General features: G+C 37.4%; 1 protein-coding gene across 1 annotated transcript in view; it reads right to left on the minus strand.

Annotated features, from left to right (window-relative positions):
* Positions 1–141, minus strand: part of LOC109378010 (potassium/sodium hyperpolarization-activated cyclic nucleotide-gated channel 1-like) — a gene marked incomplete at its 3' end in the record, with an annotated part of 59838 nt that extends 59697 nt beyond the window's left edge. Inside the window, exon 1 of the mRNA XM_019634470.1 lies at positions 96–141. The remainder of the gene's footprint in view (positions 1–95) is intronic.
* Between the last annotated feature and the right edge of the window lie 10798 nt (positions 142–10939).

Consider the following 10939-nt stretch of genomic DNA (forward strand, 5'->3'; position numbering starts at 1 on the left):
CTCCTTCCATGCCCGGAGGACGCGGCCGGCGACGGCGCGGGCTCCAGACTCGCCGGCCGCCCGGCGCCGGGGACACGGAGCTCAGCGAATGGGGGGCGGATGCTGCTTCCCGCCCGCGCCGCTGATCGCTGCGCGCCTCGCTCCCGCCGCCGCCGCTGCCCTCAGTGGCTGCGCTCCTGGCTCCGCCGCGGCTGGGGCTGAGGCTGCTGGAGCGAGGCGAGGCTCCGCTCAGCCCTCGCGCGCCAGCGCCGCCCCTCGGCTGCCCTCTGCTGGCCGGAAAGGGTCTCCGCCAGCCCGCACACCGCACGCTTGCCCTCCACTCTTGCTCCACTTCTGCCCAGCGTGACATTGAACTAGGGAGCCCTGCGAGACGTTTATCTGTACATGATGTGACAGACTCGGTGTATATTTGCACGAGAGAGGAAAGAGGCAGAGAGGTAGAGCGAGACACACTGAGCTGGTGGAGGTATGTTCGTCCAAAAGAAACAAACATCCTAAAACTTACTGAGACATTGTCACATTGACCGCCTGTTTGAATGATGTTACAGACGGGGAAAGAGAGACAGGGTGGCTGGCTCTGCCTGCAGAAAATTCACGTGTAAAGCGAGTAGTACACAAGAAAGTTTGATTTGACTATGGATAATACATTTCATGAGTAGAACGGAAGTTCAGTGTGCGTGTGTGTGTGTGTGTGTGTGTTGAAAGGAGAGAGGCCGACAGCAAAAGCTACTAGGCCTGGGTAACCCAGGGTGATCAGCTGCTTGGAGCTTTTCAGATGAAGCTCTGCACTCAGAGATAACTGACCTCTTTACTCTTATCCTTGTTTATTCTCTCAGAGCTCCTTAAGCAGGGGATGGGATTTCTTTCTTCCCAAGGCCACTCACATCAACACGCAGGCGACCAGGTCTTAATGCAGCCAATACCAGAGACAAATGTGTTAGGGAAGCCTCTCCAGAACTGACCTATCTTTTAGATAAGTTATGTAATCAAGAAAATACACTGAGAGGCATGCGTGTTGGTCAGTGTTCACGTACACCTCGTTAGCAAGCCAAGATGTCTTGGAAGTTAGGCAAAATGTAATCACCATTTCAGATGGAGGAAAGTATCCTCAAATTTACAGCGTGCTACCCATGCTGAGGAAAGCATTCAGAGATTCCTGTTATTCCCTCAGTGTCTCCCAAACCCACTGGATTAGCTAAAGGAAACAAGACGTGCTGCTAAGCTCACCAGTCACTCAATAGGGCAGCCCTGGAATCTGAAGAGCTTCAAGGCTCCCAAATGTCCCAAAATGTCTGCTCCACATATAAGCATTGCCTTCTTGCCCACCGTTTCTTCAAAGGAAATCAGGCCCTACCAAGAATTCCTGCTCTCATGGGTTCCCAGCAGCTATGGCCACATTTTGGGGAAAGAGGAGTGGGGCACCTCACGGAGGGAGCCTGTGACAAGCTAGCAAACCAATGGCCTACTATGAAAAAATGAGTGAGACCAATCAAGGTGCTTTCCTGATAAACTGAACAGTGATGAAGCCAATTAATAAAGGGAGAGCCAAGGATAAAGACAAAGGAAGACGACTGGATGCCCTCGTGAGGGGTTAGCAGAGGCTGTGGAAGGAAGCAGAGGAGAGGGAAAACAGTATAGAGATGCAGAACTAAGAAGCCATTAGGCCTCACTGTGTTCTCATTCTGTTAAGAGTTTCCTTACCGTTCTACTTACCATAGCCTATGCTAAATCGCTTTCAGTGAGCTCCATCCTGACTCAGACACCATCTGTTTCCAACTAATCAAAAACAAGAACCCTAAGAAATTAGTATAGGTGGCCAAATTTCAGTGGTAAGAAATAGGGAAATATGAACGGTGGATGCAGTGCTCTGATCTATCTAAGTAGGGACTTTGGAAATCCAAGAGATCAGATGAAGATAGCAGGGGCCAAGGGCAAAAGGAAGACAAAGGGTTGGATAAAACCAACACTGCCTAGAGCAGTTCTCCTTAAAGAAAGGCCCGATTACTCAGGCAGCTTTTCTTTATCAGACTGAAGATGTTCCCTACTTTTCTCCCATGCTGCCTGCTTCTCCAATACCTCTATTTTCAGTCATGAGTGTGACAATGTATATTTTAACATAAATTTTAAATTTGATAATAATTTAAAAATATACCACCTAAAATGTTATGCTGAGTTTTAGTCAGTTTCTCTTTTCTTGTAGCCAATCCTTCCATTTTAACTTAATCTTAATCATGACCAGGCAGTTATTTTAGTCAGAATTTTTCTCAGTTTCAGTGTCTATCCTAAACATACAGAGGGTGCCAAAAAAATGTTTCCACATTTTAAGAAAGGAAAAAACTAATAAAATTGTAGTACTCAATATATACCAATAACAAAAGATGAATACAAGTCACGTTTAACTTCTGCAATTACAAGAGGTGCTCAAAGTGGTTACCATCAGCGTCGAGACACTTCTGACTATGACGAACTACTGCTTAAGCATAGATAACAACTCTTAAAATGTGTATACAATTTTTTGGCACCCCCTGTGTTATAGAACTACTGAAAAAGAAGTTTTCAAAATAGAACAAAGAAATAGCTAAATAGGGTCACAAGTCCTTGGTTGCTCCAGGTACAACTTTTAGGTCATTTTTTACTCATTCAAATTCTCAAATACATTATTTTTTAAATTTTTGAAAATGTGTATATTATATTCATTTATTAAAGTTGCCAACAGGAAAAAAAAAATCAAGTTTCTTCACTTTACTTTTACATTACTGATTTAAAGTCATTTAGAATATGAACTTAAATGAAAAACTTCCTCAGGAAAAAAGAGAGACCATGCAAGAAAATTAGGACATAGTGAAAGCTACAAAAGAATGGAAACAATGAAACAGACAGAATCGGGAAATATATTTTAAAATGTGACTTAATCATGTAACTAGGCTTTGGTGGTTAGAACAGATTAATTTATTTCATAGTATAATTTTTCTATTCTATTTCTGAACTCATTGCATGAATTAGAAAATTTTTTTGACCAACAAAGAAATTAGGAACTGATTATTTGCTCAGCAGGATTAAGGAAGTAAGCGTTACAGATAAGAGCAATTTAGGCTCTGCTCTTTGTCTTCCCACTCTCAGGACCCAGGCCTAAATTTTACTTTCCTATTGTTATTTCCTTTTCTCTATTATCCTATCCTTCCTCTAACCCATTCCAGATACAAGTGTACCGTGTCTCAGAACAGGCCTGAGTTTTGAGGATAACTTCTTAGCATGTTTCCCTGTCTGTTCATTAATAAACTATCTCAGACTGAAATCTACCTGGTTAAATTAAAGGGTTTTTTCCAGTAATCTTAGAAATAGGCCTATCATAATGTTTGATTCTATGTCATTAGATGTCTGTGATGTCAAACAAAGTGCTTTGTATTTCAGGGGAATCTGATTTATGAAGACTCATCAGAGACTATCAATTTGAATTTATTTCATGAGAATGTTCCAACAGTAGTTGTGAGAGGTGCTGTTCTGCACATACAAGGATTAGGCACCTTTTAAATAGTACCCTGTTCCCTTTAATACTCTGCTTAAGATCAAATTGCAGACAGCAGCAGCAGATTAATATGAAACTAAAATAAAATCATGCAGCAGACGCAAGCACATGTGAAATGAGACAAAAAAAGATAGATGGGCGACTTGAAATTTGACAGCTTATTGAAAAATTCTCAGTGAAACTTAAAGGTTTAAAGCATAAAACATTTTATTCCTCTTAGAAGGATAGAGGAATATGTTAAACATGTATTTCATATGTAAGGAAATAAAGTCAGATCTGTCTGCGTTGAAGGCTACAGTAAGGAACAGTGAAAAGAAAAGTTCACCCAAGGCAAGCTCACAGCCCCTCTGTGTCTTATGCACAGGCAAACTCAATTATCTATCTGGAAAGCAACCAGCAATATCATGCTTAATGTGAAACTCTAGAGCTATTAAAGTCAGAACAAGATACTCCTACCCTGCATGTCTGCAGTGTGTAGTATTTTCAGTTTCATGAAAACCCAAAAGAATGAACTGCAGCAGAATCAACTGCATAATTAATAATAGTATTTAGGAAATTAAAACAAGGGAAACATGGAAAATTAGATTAAGAGTGAGAGGATGGAAAAAGATATTCCATACAACCGTAACTGAAAGAGAGCAAGAGTAGCTATACTAATGTCAGAAAAAATAGATTTTAAATAAAAAAGTTACGAAACAAAGAAGGATAATATACATTAACAAAAAGGTCCAATACAGAAAAGATAATGACTATAAAAATTTGCACATCTAATGACAATCAATATATATGAAGCAAAAAATTGACAGAATTAAAGGAAGAAATAGACAGTTTTACAATAATAGTTGAAGACTTCAATACCCTACTCTCAATAATGGATAGAACAACCAGGCCAAAGATAAGTAAGAAAATAAAGAACTTAACACAATAAACCAACTAGATCTAACAGAACATTCTATACAACATCAGCATACGCATTCTTCTCAAATGCACATGGGACATTTTCTGGGATAAATCATATGTTAGGCCAGAAATTAAGTCTCAACAGATTTTAAAAGACAGATATCATACAGAGTATCTTCTCCTACCATAACAAGAAGTTAGAAATCAGAAACAAATAAAACTGGAAAATTTACAAATTTGTGAAAATGAAGCAACACATTCTTAAACAACCAATGGATCAAAGATGAAATCACAAGGAAAGTTAAAAAATACTCAAAATGAACAAAAACAAAAACAAACAAACAAAAAAAACTTATGGGACACAGTAAAAGCACTGCTAAGGGAGAAATTTATAGCCATAAATGCTTACATTAAAAAACAAGAAAGATTAAAGTGTACTTTTTCTCCTAATAAACTGCTCTTTTACTACTTTACCTCTGTAAAATAAATAAATAAATAAAAAACAAGAAAGATCTCAAATCAACAACCTAACTTTACATGGTAAGGTACTAGAAAAAGAAGAACAGGCCAAAACTAAATTTATCAGAAAAAAGAAAATAATTATTACAGCAGAGACAAATAAAGTGGATAACAGAAATAAATAGAGTAAATTTAATAAAATAAAGCTATTATAGTTCTTTGAAAAGATCAACAAAATTGACACACCTTTAGCTAGATGGACTAAGAAAAAAGAGATTTAAATTGTTAAAATAAGAAATTAAAATGGGAATATTACCACCAATTCTAAATACATAAAAAGAAATATAAGATAATATTGGGTTGTTGGAAAAGTCTGATGCATTTTTGCAATGAAAGACATAGAAAAAATACGTCATGACTTTCCCAGCAACCCAATACTATGAACAACTGTATGCCAACAAATTGGACAACCTAAGTGAAAGTAACAAAAACCTAGACAAACAAAACCTATCAAGACTAAATCATGAAGTAACAGAAAATTGAGTAGACCTATAACTAGCAAGAAGATTGAATCAGTAATCAAAAACCTCCTACAAAAGAGAAGTCTTACACCTAACGGCTTCACTTCTGAATTCTACCAAACATTTAAAAAAACAAATACCGCTACTTTCTTAAATTTTTCCAAAATATTAAAGAGGACAGAATACTTCCTAGCTTATTCTTTGAGACTAGCATTACCCTGATACCAAAGCCAGACAAATACGCTTCATGAAAACTAGACCAATATCCCTTATGAACATTAATACAAAAGCCCTCAGCAAAGTAATAACAAACTAAATTCACAGCACTTTAAAAGAATTATACATCATGACCAAGTGGGGTTATTCCTGAACGCAAGGATGGTTCAACATACAAAAATCATTTAATACACCAGAGTAACAAAAGGAAGGGAAAAAGCCACTTGGTAATTTCAATTGATGAAGAAAAATCATTTGACCAAATCCAACACCCTTTCATGATAAAAACACTGAACAAACTAGGGTGGAAGGAAATTACCTCAGCATAATAAAAGCCATATATAAAAAACCAACAGCAAACATCATACCAGTGGTGAATGAAAGCTTTTCTTCTAAGATGAAGAATAAGACAAGGATGTTTGCTTTCACTACATTCAATAAAGTAGTGGAAGTATTGTTTTGTGTATTTGGATAAGTTCTGGCTATGAATTCATTTTGTATATCACAATGCTATTTACTTCTACATGGATAATTGCAGTGTATTACAGTTATTAATTTGCATCTATTACCTTTTTATGTTAGCAATATTAGTTCTATAACCTCTAGTGATAATACCAACCTACTCTGTGCTGATTGTGCTATGTACTCCACAGACACATCACTTTAAGTTTGTAACGCAAATATGGTCTCCATTTTACACTCTAGGATGAAGAGCTTATTAACATAAAAAAGTGACGTAGCTTTTATGTGGTGGAGCAACCTTTTGACCATAGTCTATCTGGTTCCAATGCTGCCTGTGCTCCTAACTGAAACAAGGCGCTTCTTATATATATATATATATATATATATATATATATATATATATATATATATATATATATATATATAATTTGTTTTCAAACTCACAGGTTTCTTGGCATTGAAAATTATTAAATGTCTCATCACCAGATGAGTGAATGAACGAATGAATGAACAAGACGAAATGGGGTTAATAATTTGCCAATACTGAACTGATGAATGTTATTTTCCTTCTTAAAGCCATGTTCCCCTTGACCTTGAACTTCCAACGCCAAACCTCCTACTTATTGTGTGAGAGAGAGGAGGTGGGTACTGTCACCAACAAAGAGGCCATTGATTAATTTTGAGTCTCAGAGCTGACTTTTTCCACCTATTAAGCAAGAAATTTCAGAGAAAGTCTGGAAATGAAGTCGCGTACCATTGTAATGAGACTGTTACTGCTTTTGCCTCTGATTCAATTAGAATGCATAAATTGAGTTAAAGGGAGTTGATTTTTGTGATTCTTATTGTCCCTAACAATTAACAAAACCCTATATTTTAAGGTTTTATTTGCTTTGTTACTCCCACACCCCACCTCAACAGTGATAATCACTTTACTTTGATCCATTCACATCCCCTCTTCTTAAGATTTTTGTAAACAAAAGGATTTAATTTTAAAAATACATGACACGGAATTGGGATACAGCTTTAACTAGAAAAAAATAAGACAAAGAATCCCACAAAAGGACAAAGCTTTGACCTCACTGGAACTGAGAAATGAATTAGACAACACTTGTGTATTCTAAAATATGTGGTGTCCATTTGGAGAAACTTACATGTACTTTTTGTTAAAAAATTATTGTATGTAAATATTTTTAAATTGCAGGCAACAGGCTTACATTGATTTTCTTTGTGTATCATCCTTTTCTTTGAGTTTGAACCCTTTCCTAACTCCACATGGTTAGGACTGGGCTCCAATCATAGGACCCGCTACTCCTTCCTCCTGTCTCAAGTACTGAACTCAAACCAGGTCACAGAAATTATTCTCCCAGAATCAGCTCTTCAGCACAGACTGAAAAAGCAGGCAGTTGGAGCTGCGTTTTTCATAACAATGTAGACATGCAACCCCTAGTTTCTCCTACAGGAATTCCAGAGAGCAGCCCCCAGGTGCGTTTTGGTGGTCAGAATTTCCTTAAAGTCTCTGCTTCCAGATTTGTCCTTTCAGACTCAATCTCTGCCCCCTTTTCCCTTTCTGTGCCCCAGAGACTGCATGATCAACAGGCATCCTATATACTCTGGCCTCTCAAGACCAATAAAAGGGCCGGGGGAGAAAAAGAATAAGGTTTTAGTCCCTTTGTCCCACTTCCTCCCTTCCCCACAATGGTTCATTTATTCCAAAGCAATTCATTGAATAAGATGAAGTGCCCGCTATAGCCACAGCTCCTATAGCCTTCTCAATGGCGACAGCTTGTGCCTATTTAGTAATAATTTTCTCCCTCTTGCCATTTTAGTGGTAATGCCTTCCTGCTGTGCCTAGTTCCTATGTGGTTGCTTCACCATTCTGGTGGGTCTTTTTAACTCACCACATTTGTCATATCTTCTTTCATTAAAATATCTTCAATCTGCTGAGTGTGCCACCGTTTTCTAGCCAGGATCTTGACCAGTATATCTTCCTAATATATGTCTAATAAAACCCTTTATCAGAGTTAGAAAATGTTTCCCGCACCAAAGTACCCACAGATTCATTATTTACCTTTTTTCTATCAATATTCACCAGAATTAGTTTTCATTATGCATATATGTGAAAATATTAACTGAATACATATGCATATTTCAACATGTGTTCTCTAAGAATATTATTCAGCACACTTGTTTTTATACATTTTCTTAACCCATTTCCTTTTTTTAACAATCTTTGTGAAATGCCAACTAAAAAATCAAATATACATTCTACCTATTCAGATAAAAGAAAACCATGGTTTTATCTTTCATGTCTGTTTTACTGCCACCTTACATCTAATCTGTCAGCAATTCCTACTTTTCCTGCATTCTGAATCTGACTTCTTAGCACTACTTCGCCTCCTTGTAATTTAAACTAAAACTCTACAGCCAGAGTGAGTTTGACACCAGGAGCCAGGCCAGGTCACTCCTCTAACCCCAATCCGCTCAGGGGATGACTTTCTCAGAAAAAAACACCATCTTGACTGTGGCCTCCTACCCCCTATTACCTACCTCCCCCCCACACACCACTCTACCCCTTCCTGGTCCCAAACTCTGCTCCAGACACACAGACCTTCTCACTCATCTTTAAGACCCCCAGGCACACGTCTACTTCAGGACTGGCAAATGTTGTTCCTTCTACCTGCCATGTTTCTCTCACACTTGAAACAGGTGTTTGCTTTAGGTGATCTTTTCAGTAGACCCTTTCCTGATCATTTTACATAAAAAACAACCCTTATTTCTCCCTAGCTCTTTTCCCTGCTTTATTTTTCTCCTCTGCTCTTGACACCAAGTGACATGCTCAATATGTTCCTTCTTTATTTGTTGACTGTCTGTCTCCCCCAGTAGAATGTAGGTCCATAAGGCTTTATTCACTGCTGCGTCTCCAGCACCTAGAACAATGACAGGCACTTGGTCTTATCCAATAAATTGTTTTGGAATAAATGAAATAATAGACGTATACCATCCTTCAAGGCAAGACATTTACAACAAAAGATAACAAATGATATATTAGTAATTATATAATTATTTTAATTCTTATTTTTAATACAAGCAACTTAAGGAAATGTTCTTATCAGGTGAAAAAAAATGCAGAGTATTCCTCTTCTAACTTCATCTGTATTTTGTATAGAAAGATTGTATTATTGAACCAGGGCCATTTCATGCCCAATCATATAAGTTATTGAGTCAATATCAAAATTGAAAATGATTTAAGTGACTTAATGCAAGAGAAAAATTACCCTAAAGTTTAGATTTTACAATTTTTTTTCCTAGAAAAAAGAAGAGATATTGGTATATTATTACAAGGACACTAATTTAGAATTTGGGGAAAGATAGTCCTATTAGGAACAATATCTTGAAAAATGAAACTTTTCAGTGGAAATAGAAGTGACAATTTATTATGGCATGTATGTTAATTAAATTAACAGATTGTATTAATATAATTCATAGATCAATGAAGTTGATGAGATTAATAGTCGATTATATTTGGGTCTTTAGTGCATAATAAATGATTGAAAGGCCCTTATTCATCAGCAGCCTTGGAGATAACTATGGTACAAAATTTAATTATTCAGGCTCATTACTTGACCAAACTGCTCAGGAATAGCAAACCTTGGAAATAAGGTAAATTAGTGGTCCCAAGGCAATCTAAACATTCAGAAACTCACAGATTCACAGATTATCAGAAGTAGCTTTAGGAAAATAGAGTACTGGTCCTGGAGTTGAAAACAACAAATTTTTTTTCTTGTTGGGGTGGGCTGACTTTGGATGGGCTAACAAATTGGGAGTGTTACTAAACAGTGACTGGAAAACAGATGAATAATCCATCCAAAGCCCACTTGTGTGAAGACTGAGAAGTTCCTTAGGAAACTCATATTAAGGAACGAAGCCAAGCACCATGAACCTGAACCACTAAAACAGTCACAAGGTAAAGAATGGACTTATTTGTGGGCACAAAGGCAACAACCACTGGGGACTCCCAGAAAAATGTACTCAGAAGGAAAGTGGATAAGAAGAAAGAAAATTTGAATTATTTCTAAAGATAACCTCAGATCTACTCATTAGCTGATAAGTGATGTGGAAATTTCAGTTACATAAGGAGTGGCTTTCCCTTCTCTCAAAATCAGGCCTATCGTGAAAACGATTCTCTATGTGAAGATCTGCAAAATTTGTTATTATCGTACACATCACTGAACATCTGTATCTTCTATCAAATGTTAACAAATATAGGTGGGTAAGAAAAATCTGAGATAATAAAACCACATAGGGATTCCGCCCTTAAATATTTTACTTAGTTAGGAAGACAGTGATAACTCTTTTAAGTGTGTGTATATCAATTTAAAACCACATAAATAACATCAAGTCTGTTCTAGTTTATTTGAACTAATAGGAGACAGCAATTAAATAGTAAAGTTGACTTCAGTCTGTGTGTGTGTGTGTGTGTGTGTGTGTGTGTGTGTGTGTGTTTTACTTATTGGCATCCATTTCTCACACCTAACAGCCTTAGATGATGAAGTATGAGGTGTCTTGGTGGCACACTGCATTAAGTTCTCAGTCCTCCCCCGCGAAATCTGAAATAAAGAGGAGGCTTTAAAGAAACAAATTCCTCTTCTCACCATTCCAGGAGAACCAAGGGAGAAACCCATGGTCTGAGCGCTTTCTCTTCTTGGATGTTGAATCCTGAGCAGAGTGCTATAAGGACAGAAAAAATTACGTATGATCTTGCTTATATATTCCAGCAACGGCAGATGAGTGAGACTATTCAACTCTTCCTGCCTCAAAATATCCTGGACATACTTGGCTGCTGTACTCTCCAAGC

Source organism: Hipposideros armiger, unplaced genomic scaffold (genome assembly GCF_001890085.2).
Source record: "Hipposideros armiger isolate ML-2016 unplaced genomic scaffold, ASM189008v1 scaffold_1691, whole genome shotgun sequence".
Classification (NCBI taxonomy): Eukaryota; Metazoa; Chordata; class Mammalia; order Chiroptera; family Hipposideridae; genus Hipposideros; species Hipposideros armiger.